Source organism: Rousettus aegyptiacus, unplaced genomic scaffold, assembly GCF_014176215.1.
Source record: "Rousettus aegyptiacus isolate mRouAeg1 unplaced genomic scaffold, mRouAeg1.p scaffold_m13_p_11, whole genome shotgun sequence".
Taxonomy (NCBI): domain Eukaryota; kingdom Metazoa; phylum Chordata; class Mammalia; order Chiroptera; family Pteropodidae; genus Rousettus; species Rousettus aegyptiacus.
The window spans coordinates 69,982,502-69,995,122 of record NW_023416286.1 but is presented as its reverse complement, the minus strand read 5'-3'; the positions used below and the strand labels follow the sequence as shown (position 1 = coordinate 69,995,122).

The 12,621-nt window shown below is 31.0% G+C and overlaps 1 long non-coding RNA gene across 5 annotated transcripts in view; it reads left to right on the top strand.

The window, feature by feature from the left end:
• Positions 1–10,416, top strand: part of LOC107517876 — an 89,862-nt gene extending 79,446 nt beyond the window's left edge. For 4 of the 5 annotated variants that reach the window (XR_001598678.2, XR_001598679.2, XR_004953392.1 and 1 more), the window contains one exon: positions 10,150–10,416. This is a non-coding gene — a long non-coding RNA (uncharacterized LOC107517876). The remainder of the gene's footprint in view (positions 1–10,149) is intronic. The other variant, XR_004953393.1, reaches the window with a different exon arrangement.
• The last annotated feature ends 2,205 nt before the right edge of the window (positions 10,417–12,621 follow it).

Genomic DNA, 12,621 nt, shown 5'->3' with positions numbered 1-12,621 from the left:
AGCCAGTGTTTTTTCATGTGAGGCAATAAAACATTCATAAAAGTAAACTATCAAATAAAAATTAAGAGTTTATTTGAGCAAACATTGATTCAAATGGGGCAGTGCCAAACCAGAAGTAGTTAGGAGTACCCCATTGTCAGGAGATAGGAGCAGAGCTTTTGTAGAGAAGATTCAAAGGCAAAACAAGAAAATTATTTAATTGGCTATAGTATTTTATTTTATTACACCTTATTAATTTAACACTTGTTTCTTTTACATGACTCACTTCTAATATTTTTTTTAAGATTCCATCCCTCATCTCCTCCCCTTTGGCAACCTTCAGTTTGTTCTCTGCATCTAGGGGTTTATTTCTCTTTTATTTTGCTTATTCATTTGTTTTGATTTTTAGATTCTGCATATAAATGAAATCATATGATATTTGTCTTTCTCTGTCTGATTCATTTAACTTAGCATAATACCCTGTAGGTCTATCCATGTTGTTGCAAATGGTAAGATTTCATTCTTTTTTATTGCTGAATAATATTCCATTGTGCATATATACCACATCTTTATTCATTCATCTATTAATGGAAATCTAGGTTGCTTCCATATCTTGGCTATTACTCGTAATGCTGTAATGAACATATGAGTATGTATATCTTTTCAAATTAGTGTTTTTGTTTTCTTTGAATAAACTATTTTTTGAAAAATAAAAATAATCCTGTTGTTTGAGACACCGAATTCTCTAATTTATTAAAATGGGATCAAATACCTTATACTTAAAACTTTATTACTTGCTATAGCAATCTTGGAAAAGTATCTACCATATTAGCCAGAAAAGGAGAAACGAGCTGGAAATAACAGAAATTAAAAGGGAAAATATTTTAGGTACTTTATTTTTTCAAAAACATCAAAATTGACAACACCATTTTGGAAGAAAAATATGTTATTACTAAGGAATATGCAAATATATTAGTAATAGTATCCTTTTAAAGTCAGAGATGTAAAATACTAACTAAATACAAAATAAGCATCCTCTCATTTAAAATAATTTTGTATGTTTACTCTTCCTTTTTGTAAAGTCATGAGTTTAACCAGTGTTTGTTTACTTCTTAATTAAAGCAAGCAGTTTTTCTTTATTTGGAGAAATTTGGGCTTTAATGCAAGTTTTTTTTTTTTCATACAAAAACATCCATTCAATTAACATAAATGTGAAGCAAGCACTGCACTTTTCATGAGCATATTTGGTCAAAGATTCATGTGATCCTTATCCTAAGAAAAAAATTTAATAGATTAGATAAAATGGTTAAGTAAAATCATTTTTATATAAAATATAATGTAGTAATAGCAATGATAAAATTATTTACAGGATGCTAATTGAGCAGAGAACAGGAACAGTTACATCCTGTAGACTAGCAATAAAAGTGTCATTAGAATAGTGAGTCCACAATATTAAACTAGAGTGTTAATATTAACACAATATTTAACTAGAGCGTTAAGGAGGGTTCCGATCACCAATGGCCTATATATTAAATTAAAGCTCTTAAAACTTGATTAGAAAGCTGAAGAAGGCAGTGAAGAATTTTAATTAGAAGTAATGTGAAATCGGACATGCACTTTTAGGAAGTTTACTCTCACCTCAGGGCAGAGGGTAGATGTGAGTATCATAAGATTGGGAGACAGGAGGCCAGGTTGCAGGTGGTTGTCATGGGTAAACAAGAAAAGAGAGATTTCTGGATTAATGTGCTAGTTTATACTGTTAGCAGATTTGTATAGAAGATAACATATTTGGGAGATCCTTAAAGTAAAAACTCACATATGTTTGGTAATGTGGGTGGTAAGAAAGAGAAAGAGATATGAGTAAATCCTTATATTTCCCAAATTAATTCTTCCTTAAGAATAAAGAGATACATCATTGGCCAGAATGACTGAATATTTGCTATATGTGCTACATATAAATGGAATTGTAAATCAAATTTAATATTTAAATATGTATATATTTATATGACTTTTAGTGTAAAAATTATAAATGGTTAAGAACACTCTATCAGATTTCTGTGGTTGCTGTAACAAATTACCACAAAGTTTACCACTTAAAACAACTTAAATTTATTTTCTTATTCTCTTCCAAAATTCTGAAATCGATATCACTGGACAGAAATCATACTCTCTTGGCAGGATCTAGGGGAGATACTGTTTTTTACTTCTTATAGTTTCTGGTGGTTGCTGGTATTTTTTGGCTTATGCTCACGTCACTCCAGTTTTCAAAGTCACGATCTCTCTCTCTCTCCCTCTCCCCGTCTCTCTCCTTTCTCTTTCTTCTGCTTTCATATCACTTTCTCCTCTGTGTAGCTATGAAATCTCCTCCTGCCTCTCTCTTGTGATTGCAATTAGGGCCCAACAAATAATCCAGAATAATCTCCTCATCTCAAAATCCCTAAAGATTCCAAGGATTCGAATTTAATACCTTTGGGAGGCCATCCTTCAGCCAACAAATTCCACTGTTATATAGTCAAAACAGTAAAATGTTAAAATTAGCTATTCTTCTTTGCTCAATCACCAAGTAACAAAAAATTTGAAAAGAGAGAGCCTGATTTTTTTTTGAAATAGTGCTAAGAAATGTGTAAGGTTTTTGAGCTAGAAAAGGCTAGAAAGTAAATTCCCTCTTAGAGCCTCCAGAAAGAAACAGCCAAGCCCTTGATTTTAACATAGCGAGGCCAATATCAAACTTCTATTCTACAGACTGTAAGATAATAAGTTTGTGTGGTTTTAAGCCAATAAATTTGTGAAATTTGTTTTTAAAAATATTATTGATATTATATTCAAGTTAGATATAGGACAGAAATGAAATCTTAGTTTAACATTTGAAAATCAATTACTATGATATACTATATTTATAGACTAACGGCAGCAAAATTAGTGGCAAGGACATAATCATTTCAACAGGTACAAAGAAAGTATTTGATGATATCAACATTCACTCAGAACAAAGGTTCTAGCAAACAAGAAATACATCTATTAAAAACCTATAACATTGTTATACTTAATAGTAAAATATTGACTTATTTAACACCAAAATAGGTAAGAAAGAAAGGTTGTTCACTTTCACCACTCTTCCTTAGCATTGCACTGCATCTGAGCCAGTGCAAAAATACAAGGGAAAAACAAACAAATGAAAAAAACCTATACTTTTTTTAGTAGATGACATAATCAATTATATGAAAAATCCAAAATAATATGCTCACAGAACTAATAAGCTAATGTAGCAAGGCCACAGAAAACAAGTTAATATATAAAACTGACTTGAATCACATTATACATTGATGATAAAAAATTGGAAATTAAAACTAAAAAACAAGGAAACAACACTGTAAAAAGGAAAAATATGACTAAATATTAAAGATAGCCAAAATTAGAAATAAAGAAACATAATTACTGAAAGTTTTTGTTTGAAAGATATATTCTGTATTTCTGAAATAAAATAAATATTTCAGCAAAATGAAGATCACTTATATATGATTATTCACCATAAAAGTTTAAAGCAAGAAATGAATTAAAAATATTTTTATGGCAGAGTAATACCTAGAATACATACAGCTGCATGTGTGCAAACACATACACATATACATACACAATTGTATGGAAATCAAGACAACAAAAGCAACAGGAAAACAATATAAAGTTGAGAAAATGATAGCAAAAGAGAATTTGTAAAAAAAATGAAATAAACAAGACCAATAAACATAGGATAAAATATAATACTCATAAACAGGTAAGAGATTAAAACAGTGTGAAACATTAATATAGTCATTAGACAAGGAAAACAAATATAAATTTGGCATGCATGTGAAACAATAGTAACTCTTCTGAATTGTTGATTCAGAGTAATTATCAGCATCTTGTAAACATTGAAGTTATTTACATTATATATTTAGCTTTCTACTTTTAGATAAAACCTAGACCCTAAGGCTGTTGCATATGTGCAAAAAAACCCTGCATGATTATTGATTGAAATTTTGGTTTGCTTTTAACAGTGAAAACTTCTAATAATCTTGATGCCCGGCAACAACAGAAAAGATAACTGATGTGCAAAATATCAATGCAATATATTAGTGCACAGCAATTAAAATGAATGAACTAGCAATCTATATATCAATATGGACAAATCTGAGAAATGTACTTTTTAGTGTCAAAAAACAAGATGAAAAGAATATACATAATAAGACACTATATAAGTTTTAAAATAGTCAAAATAAAACATGATATTGCTTATGGCTATATATATATATATATATATATATATGGTAAAAGTATAAATTTTTTCATCAAAATGAAAGTCACCAAATTTAGTGAATATCTCAGGGAAGAGATGGAGGAAAGTAAGTCAGGGAAGGAAACGATTAAAAGATTGAAAGATCCAAAACAAATAGTGCAAAATGTTAAGGTGTCCTGAAATTGAGCGGATTTATAAAATAAAGTTTATAATATCTTTCTTGACACTTTTCAGTGTGTTTGAACTATTTAATGATAAAATAGACCATATTAAAGAGAAACTGTTATTGCCTTTATCAATAAGGTTAAATGATGATTTTTTTTTAACTTTTCTAATAATGTAATTCATAACAGTTTACAAGTAAATTAGTATTGCATGACAGTTAAACTTATTCTTAGCCAATCTATTACTTTACTTTTATATGAAATAGGTCACCCTGAGAGCTGTCTAATCGTAAAATTATAGCCCTCAAAAACAAAGAACTAAATCTGATCATATTAAATTTAAGTCATGTTTTATGCTTGTAACCTTTAGCTAGCTGCCTATCTTCATTTGTGGGGAATTTAGCATTCTCTCCAGATGGCAGTTCTAAACTTTTCTTTAAATGTTTTTTTTTTTTTTCCTCCTGCCCCATGAGACAAGGAAACTTGTTTACATGTAGATAAATTATTCACGATTATTTTAAAATCTCTTAGAAAATGTCCTCCTTGGATCTGTCTTTATCTGAATCAAACTTTTGTTATATTTTGATAACTCCGATGCTGAAATGGAAGGATGCTGTTATAGGAGCACTTTCGTCTAAATGTTATCCTCATAAAAGTAATTATTAAGAAGCTCCTTTTCCAGAAACTGAAAAATAATGAATCCATGTGGAATTAGTATGTTTATTTGCTTATGAAATGAATTATTAAGGTGAACCAGTTGAGAAATGTAACACTGATTTTTAACAAAATGTAAGACTGTTGTACTTATTTCATTTGATACCTAACCCAGTGATTCTATTATATTCTTTAAAAGTCTGGACACCTGAGTTTGAATAGTGAATATTCTGTTTATTACCTTATCCTGGAACTGTTCATCTCTAAGCTAGGGACAACAATATTTACCTGATTTCAGAAAGTTTTGTATTATTTTTATATCTTTGATTCTAACTCACAATAATAATCTTTCTTTTTAGAAGGAGAAATAAAGCATCAATGTGAAAGTATTGTCCAGGCATTCATTGAAGAATTCAGCTCTCTTGATTTTTCATTTAATATTAATGGATACACTCTAAAATTAGTCTTATTTGAAAACATTTTTAAAAGTTTTAAAACACTAGGTAATATCCTCTGTTCAATGGAGAAAAGATTTTGAAATTTAATGGCAATAGGTTTAGTAATAGAGATTTCTACCCGATATAAATTTTAAAACTTGAAAACCCATGTGCCATGTCATTCACAAGACTTGTTCTTAGAAAAAACAATTTTAATCATCTGGGTCTATATTTAAGGGAGGTGTAAATATTTCAATATAAAACATAGTAACATAAATTTCTATCACTGCAGAGAAAGGGAACTCTAATCTACAGTTTCATAAACAAAAATTTGACTGGTCTCCCATTGTAGAAAGAACTATTTGAGGTAAGGTTTTCAGGGTGGCAGAAACTCAGAACTTGAGCCAGATGTTTCAATAACCTAGATTGATTTTTGGTGTTTTTAGTGAAAAAAATCAGGTAAATTTTTCATGACTTGAAAAATTTGAAAATTACAATTTTCATTGCATCCATCCAATTACTGACAGCTGTTACTCAATCACACATCATGTTATAAATTCATACCTCCTGTTCCAAAATCCAAATCAGTACCACAGGAAAGGAAATGAAAGAGAATCTACTTTACATGTAGGTCTTTTTCAATCAAGGTCTCATGCCATTAAATGCATATTAATTTCCCATCAAGAAAAAATGTTATCCAATGAGTTAACACTAATCGGAAAAGCCATAATTTGGAAATTATAACTGTAACCTTGGAAATGATGAATGATGCCTTTTCCAGTGTCACACAGAAATTAATTTCATTATACTTTTTAAATTGCAAATAATGGGGAAAACAATCAATTATATGTGAATAACACAGACATACACATATTATGCATATATATAGATATATGCCTGTATAATCATGTATATGTATATATAGATATTCTGAAGAGAAAGTATTAATCCACACACTTGAGAAAGTCAATTCCAAAAGAAAAATATTCAGATATTGTAGTTAGAGAAACAGAGGTAGCAAGTATACTTTTCTTACTTGTTACTTTCTTCCTAAGTCATACTTTTGGAGTTCTAGAAATTCCATGGTTATTCTGAAAATGCTGTCGTGGGGATTTGGATTAAATATTGAGAGTCCCTATTTATATTTTAAGACCCCTTGTAATTGTAATATTTCATTTTGTTTTTGTTACTAAAAGTATTTGTACTTTTGAAAAAATTAATATGAGAATTTGATTGCTTTTGTAGCATCAAAAAACAAAACAAAACAAAACAAAAACAAATGAACGAACAAACAAACAAACAAAACATTGGTTACAGTCTACTTTTAAGTGGTAATTCCCAGCATTACATGAACTTCTGTCTGGAAGCAGAAACAGTAATCATGTTAAACAATGAACATTCAAATAAATCATTACATTTCAAAATGATTTATCTGGCAGTTTTACACTTCTTTAGTCTTATCTTGGTGTCAAAGCATAGGAGGCCTTCTACCCAATATTTGCACAAAGCCCCTGACTGTAATCCTAGGTGATAAAACACTGGAGTCGCAAATCTCAAGTCAGATTCTAAGATGTGGGATAAGTGTTGCCTCCATAAGTCTTCAACACAGTAAGGGAACATTTACCCCTGATGAAATATGTCCTTCGTGGAGCTAGACAGAACCTGCTCTCTGGAACCATCAGAGAGGAAAAAAGCTAATATAATAGGAAGGGCCATGCTCTTTTCAAATAAAAATGTCTTCTTTGGTTTAGTCCAGGGATATTGCCAAAGACATAAGCTTTTCTCAGGACCATTGAGGACACTAACTTGTGAGTAGAATTTTTGAACTGCTGTCTGTGTTGCCAGTGAAAGTCTACATGTGGGCCTCATCTGTGTCCTTATCTGCCCACCCGGTTAAAATGTGGACAGTGTCCTCTGGCAGGGAACTGAGCCCTATAGGTAACCCCAAATCTGATCCCTGATGTTGTGAGTAAACCACTGACCATGTCAAAGTGATACAACCTTTTTTAAAAACCTGCAGTTTTAAGAAGAAAGCTGAATAAAGGCATCAATTGCTTCTTAATGTACTGTATCGAGGTTTTCCAGAACATCACTCTGGGTAAATCAAACTTAAAAACATTTTTGTTCTTGTTATTGCAAACTATATATATACTTAGTGTCATTTTTGTGATATGCAATTCTTCCTAATCCACACAAGAAAGTACTAGCAATGTTGTCCATGCCCTTTCTTGAGGAAGCACTCCCTGCCTCCTCCCCTCTTTAAATTTGTAGCTATGCAGGTAGAAATAGAGTATCTATTAAAAAATAAAATTTAAAATGTAACCCACAATTACCAGAGTACAAGTGTGTGAAATAACCCAACACTATCAAAAAGCAGACAGTTTTTGGAATAAGGAATAAGTTTTGGGGCATAAGAAGTGATCATGTAGGAAAGGGCTTATTTGTAAAAGATAACTTACTTTTAGACAAGTGTTTTTATTACTTAACTCCTACTGTGTAGTAAAATTATATTAAAAGATTTTTAAAAATTGGTGAATATGGGTACCATCCCAGACTTAAAATCCCAGAATCAAAATCTCTGAAGTTGAGAGGCAGGAATTTGTATTTTAAAATACTTCTCCAGCAACTCTGATGCATAGCAAAATTTGGAAACCCATTGACCAAACACTAAATGTAGAAGATAATCTTATTTTCATTAAAACCAGGGAAGTAAAAAAAAAAAATTATCATAATCCTAGGATGCATTTTTTAGAAGTCAGTTGCAGACAAGCCTGCATTTTGTGCTAGAATAGTTATACCTCTGGGGTTTCTAAAATAGTCATGGACTTAAGTTAGAATAATTAGAAGATTAATAGCATTTTTATATTTAAAAATATTTTTCTTCAACCACAGGAAAATAAAAATGTATCGGCAATAAATATAGCAGTTTAAATAATAATAAAAAGCATCCAACACTTATAAAGTGCTCATCTTGTGCCAATAGAACACTCAAAGAACCTCAAGAGTCAGAGCTTGACAGACAGGTTTAGAAAAGAGCAAAAGAGAATGTGTATTAGTGCACACAAAAACTATTAACATAGATATTCCTAATTATGCACTTCATTTTTTCTCTAGTCTATTACTGAGATGTCAGTTAACAATAGAACTATATTGTAGAATTCTGTTATATCATTTGTAGTTTCTGTATATTACATTGGTCCTAAGTAACAAATTTCTCATGCTTGATTAGCTTAACTTTCTCATGAATTACCAAAAACACCACGAGGTCATGATTAGAGAGTTATCTAACTATAGTAAACTTCTCTGGCATTTTAATCATGCACAGATATACAGATATAGAAAAGCAGATAAACATATTTCTTACAAAATGGTTTCTGAACAGTGCTCATCACCAATTCAGTGTGCTGAATGTCATATGGGTAAAGGGACCTCAATGTCCCTCCAAAGAGCAGCTGCATTGCTACTTTCCATCCCTCAGAAATCCCAAGTATTTGAAATGATTCTTATTTTCTCTCATGCTTAGTTTTAATAGGATTACTAAAGATCTCAACCTATATGTCTTATGTTTAAAAAGTGTAGGTAAATGCATTTGTTATCATGTCATTTATTTTTACAATTTTGCAAAGAAAAGTAAGACAAAGGGGATGATGACAATGTTGAGAGTGACAGTGATGGCAATGATTGCAAAAGGGGTAAGGAGAGAGATAGGAGGAAGAAAAAGATGACGAAGAAGAAAAAGGAAAGTTGAAAGCAACGTTAGAATTTTTATGTGATTGGTTATTATGAGCCAGGTTAAAAGACAATCATTTTTTGTAATCTATCAAGTAGGAACTACATTTCTCCCATTGCTGTATACAGAACTATTTATGCAATTTGCTCCAAATGCAAAATAGAAAAAGGAATACTATATCACAAACCCAGATCTCTAAAATAAGTTGTTGAGAGTCATATGCTTTTAGAAAACTTCATGAATAGAAACAGAAAGCCTAGTTTGGAAAAAAATTGTATAGCAATAAGTTCAGGTCTCAGAACAAAAATATTCTAGATATTTGCAAATACATTTTTATTCCATGACATTTAATTACAAACTGATGACAATACTCGATAAGTACTCAGTTAACTATATTTTCAGAAAAGTGAGTTTATTGAAATTTTTATCATGTGAGTAAAAAAATATATTTTATATCTTTTCATGATGTAATATCATAAGTTTCAACGGTAAAAACAGTATGATGAGACCAAGATCTCATCATGTTGTATACAAAGGTATTATAATTTAAAGTTAAAAATAAGAGTATTATTAATATTGCAGCCTACTGTGTGATGATCTTGATGAAAAAATAATATGGGTATTTAAATTTTGAAAGTACTATAGAGCAAGTCATTATAAAGTTTTATGTTTGCTTATACCCAAAGAGTTAGATATTAAGTATGCATTTAACATACATACACATATAAAAAGAGATCTGATATCCCATTAAGAAATTTATTTTTCCAAAGAGCGCATCTTTAAGACAGAGAGGCTTTTTTCTCCTTTCAAATAGTTGTAGTATGTTATCATTCAAAAGTAAATGGTTCATATATTCAGACTTTTTATTTCTTGACTTCCATTATAAAACCCATCATGTTGTTCTTCCCTTAGACACACATACTGGATATGCTTCCCTTAGACACACATACTGGATATGCTGTTCTTCCACTGACACACATACTGGATATGCTGCCTGGACATGATGCAAGTGCTGTCAAGATTCCTATTCTGGTTTTTATTTCCTTCAGGATAAGAAGTAGAAGCACAAAATTTGGCACAGAGGAAAAATGATTATTCTGTTGTCTAAGAGGCAAATGTTTTTGTGATGTTCAAAATAAAAAGCACTACAGATTCCAAGTGATATGTGATGCTCTTCTTAGTGTGAGAGGTAAGAAAATTTGGGGAAAAGAAATTGTTTGTGGAAGATGGGTGGGTCTGAATGAGTCGGAGTTTGTTCCAGAAAACTAAGATGAACAGATGGAGTTTGGGTTTGGAACATAACTTAGGCTGGAATGCACATCCAGAAAAATCCACTGTTGCTCTATTTTTTATTTTCTTGATTCACCTCCTAACTTTGTTTTCATTGTGCCTTTTTTTTTTTCTGTATTTCACTCCTGAACTTTTCCTTAAGCTGTTTTTTTTTTTAGAATTATGCCTTTAGATACTTTATTACATTATTTATCTAAAAAAAAAAAACCTAAATACAAGCTGAAGTATCTCTTTTTTACACTTACAGAAGTGTTACTGGACTTTAAAATTCCAAATGTAGAACATTACAGCCTTAACCAGCTGGAATGTCTCATCTTGCTCTGGGCTTTACTCAAAGTAGGCACATTTTAGGATTAACTTGATAAATGAGTTAATTCTGAACAGTATATCCAAAGTATATGTAACCTCTAAAATCTCTAAAAGAGACCTATCTGGGCTGGAGTTTTCAAATACAGTGATTTTTTTCTTCCACCTTGCAATAACTAACCTACATTTATGACTATTAGAATACTAGCAACTTGACAGAGCTGTCAAGCTCCAGGACTTATCTCTTTATTCATAAATATAATTTATAAAGTCTTCCATGATAACTGGAAACCTGGTCACTAGGTCTTATTAGAATATTATTGCCGCAGTGTTTGAAATACATAATTGGTTCTGGGTTCTGTGTTGGTTTTTCAATTTGAGTAAATAGCTGATTAAACTTATAATAACACTCTGAAATATACTAAGAATGATCATAACTTACACCAGCCAATAGGCAATTTAAATGAGTACATAGTAGGAATCCAACCCTTGCATCTTTTAAGGTTTTGACAATGGCACAACTTATTGATTTTTCCAGAAGTATAATATAGCTTTTAGCTTACAGTTTTGAAAGGTAGAGTAAATTCCAGGGACTTTCAATGGTCAAAATTATTCTCAAGTTATGAATTGGAAAGGCAACATGGGGATTGTGCCAGTTTTAAAAATATCCGTTTTAGAGACGTTTTTGTTTCTGGCCATAAGTAACAAAGACTGGATTTATTCTCCTACCTAAGAGAAATAAATAAGTAGACAAAAAATAAAGCAATGCTTTTCAAGATGTTGCACATGAGGCAACAGAGGATATAGACTCTTGAGAGAGAAAAAACAAATGAGGCGAGCACTATAATTGACTAAGTTTACTGACTCAAAAGAGTTTTAAGATCACAGGTAGAACTTGGAAAACTTCCTGAGTTGAGGAGACATTAAGTAATCCAGGGAGAACAAGGTAGCTAGAGTTCACAAGACAGTATTGAGATCACAGAGCTACACAGAGAACTCTAGAGATCCATAGAGGAATCCTTTAAGTGTTCATCAGGGTACTGATTAGTGCATGCATGTGAAAAACTACCTGAGACTTGGAAATAAACCACCTAAAAAGATTAGAATAGAGTAACTTGAGCTCACGTAGGTGTGCAAATAAACCTGATTTCCATGGGCCAGACTGAAAACTTTCATAATTCATTGAAAATTTGGTAGTCTATTAAGAAGAATTTTGCCTCAGTAGTGAGGAATAATTAGCTATACACTGAGTACTGTTCCAGTCTATATATACCTAACAAATCTTAAATGTAAGACTCAAAAGTCTCAAACTATCTTTCAGTAGCATAAATGTGTCCCAGAACAAAGATTGAGAATATAGAATTACAAAAATATCTAGCACCCAACAAGGAAAAATTAAGTGTTTAATATTCAATAAAAAATTATCAGGCATGCAAACAAGCAGAAAAATGCAACCAATTATGAAGAGAAAATTAAATCAATAAAAACCAATTCAGATGTTAGAATTGGCATATGAGGACATTAAAATAGTTATTATAACGGTATTCCATAAGTTCAAAAGGTAGAGGAAAAATTGGATATGTTAAGTAGTAATGGAAAAGATATTAAAATATAGCCAAAATTCTAGAGGTGAAAACTACAATGTCTGAGATGAAAAACACATTGGATGTTATTAACAGCAGACTATACATTGCAGGACAAATTATTAGTGAACTTGAAGACATAGCAACAGAAATTATGCAAAATGAAACATACAGGGAAATATATAATTTAAAAAATAAACAGAAC